At 63.7% G+C, this 2,059-nt stretch overlaps 1 protein-coding gene across 1 annotated transcript in view; it reads right to left on the bottom strand.

Annotated features, from left to right (window-relative positions):
• VASP (vasodilator-stimulated phosphoprotein) overlaps nt 1-2,059 on the bottom strand; it is a 24,263-nt gene that overhangs the window by 15,835 nt on the left and 6,369 nt on the right. The window lies entirely within an intron of this gene.

Raw genomic sequence — 2,059 nt, forward strand, 5'->3', positions numbered from 1 at the left:
AAGAGGGTGAGGGACGAGAGCCCCGCTCCCCGGAACTGCCCTCTGTCCAGGGCAGACCTGGAGGGATGTCGCTGTCATGGGAGGAAGGGCAGGCAGGAAGCCTTGAGGGTATCTGGGGGTGCCCCCTGGTCCCCAATTTTCCAACCATCCCTTTCACATCAGAAGGGACAAATGAGGGAGGTGGGTTCCCCAATGGTCATAAGAAGGAACGCCACCCCGATGTCAGGGGGCGCGTGTGGAGAGTGGGGGGGCGGGAGGATGTGGGCGCCACGGGGTTAACACCCAGCTGTCCCCAGGGGCCTCCCCCTTTCGCCGGGGTCTCCGGGGCAGGAAGTCCCTGGGAGAGTGGAGGAAGGGAGATAGTATTGTCTGACTCAGGCCACTGGGGAGACATGATGGGGCTCCAGGGGAAGCGAGAATGGGGGGGTCCGGCCCGGCCCCCTGCCCCCGCCCTCAGGTGAGCCCAGGAGTTTTGAGGGAGGCCAGGGAAAGACAAAATCCCCGGGTCCCTGGCCCCCTCCCCACCGCACACACCCCAGGATTAAATTCGGGGGGGGAGACGGCTGGGACGATCTGGGAAGCTGGGTCCCCGGGGAGCTTGCTGTGACCTTGACGCTCCCAGGGCGCCCCCTCCTCCAACCCTGCAGTCCTCCTGCCAGAGCGGGAGGGAGCTTCCGGGCCCTCGAAGTTCAGGAGCGAGTCCCGCTCGGGAAGACTTTCCCGCGGCACGTAAAGGGGAACCCCGCAAACCACGGTGGGCGCCCCCATCTGTGCTCCAGGTGCCGGGGACCCCCACACCGGCCCCCACAAACCCTCTCGGGGCCCGAGTTGAGATTTGGGGGGATCCTGAGAACTGCCCGAAGCCTGGCCCCCCCGGCGGGGAGGACCTGCCAAGTTGGAGGGCCGCCGGAAAAAGTCTTAAAAATTCGGGAGTCCTCGGAACGCCCCCAAATCTGAGGTTCTCCCCGGAGAACCTCCCCGGCACCACCGCGGAGCTTGGGAGTCGGGGGGAAGAGGTCGACATCTGGAGCTCATCCAAGGGGGCTCGGCCGCCAATCCGAGGCTCCCAGCGCCCGGTCCCCAAATTCCAGCCCGGAGCGAGTTGGGGGGAGGGGACAAAAACTTGGGTCCACAACTGGAACATGGGGATTATAATAATTATTAAGGCTTGTTCACACTCATTCAGCACATACTTATTAAGCAACTTCTATGGCTCTAATGCTGATATGGAAGAAATGAAACATATTCTCACTCTCACTGCTCACATGCTAAGGAGGAAGGCACCAAAAGCAAACATACAACATTAGAGAATGACAAGTGCTACAAAAGGCGGCGCACCCACAGAACGGGGCGCCCCTGGCTCGAGGTTCAGGGGTTCGGGGTTGGCTCCGGGTTCTGCTCAGTCTCCCCCAGGGTCCCGCCCCATAGAGTCCGGCTTCCTGGGGAAAACGTGGACGGGGCCGGGGCGGGTCCTCGGGCCTCCTCCACCCTCTGGGGGGTCTGACCGGGGTCCCCCCGACAGAAGGGGGTGCGACGTCCCCTCCGCGGCGCTCCCCGCGGCCGCCGGCGGCTACAGTGTTACTCTTACTACTGTACTTCCCTCCCGGCCGCTCGTTCCAACATCCACTCCCCGTACCCACAGTTCCCTGCGCCTTAAAGGGGCCGCGAGCCAACCGAGGCGGGGTGGGTGGGGCGGAGGGCGCTTAAAAGGGCAACGAGGAACCTTACACCCCAACATTGCTGCGCGGGGCCGCTTGCCGGGGTCACTCTCACGTGGGGGGCCGCTCGGTGGAGGGGAAGGGACCCTAGTTCTCCCCACGATGGGAATCCTTAGGGGGATCTCAGGGGGGCACCGTGCATTCTCGCCCTTCCCATCCACTTCTTCGTTTCTTTGCACTCTGCTCACTTTGGGGAGGGGGCGAGAAGGACCCTCACATTTCCCCCCTTAAGTCCTCCCCTCTGACCCCCCAACGTCTCTCTTCTCTGCCAATTCGGGGGGTGACTGAAGGTGCACCCTCTCCCCGGCACTGGCGGGGGAAGGTGGGAAGGACTCCGCCCC

Source organism: Myotis davidii, unplaced genomic scaffold (assembly GCF_000327345.1).
Source record: "Myotis davidii unplaced genomic scaffold, ASM32734v1 scaffold796, whole genome shotgun sequence".
NCBI classification, from domain to species: domain Eukaryota; kingdom Metazoa; phylum Chordata; class Mammalia; order Chiroptera; family Vespertilionidae; genus Myotis; species Myotis davidii.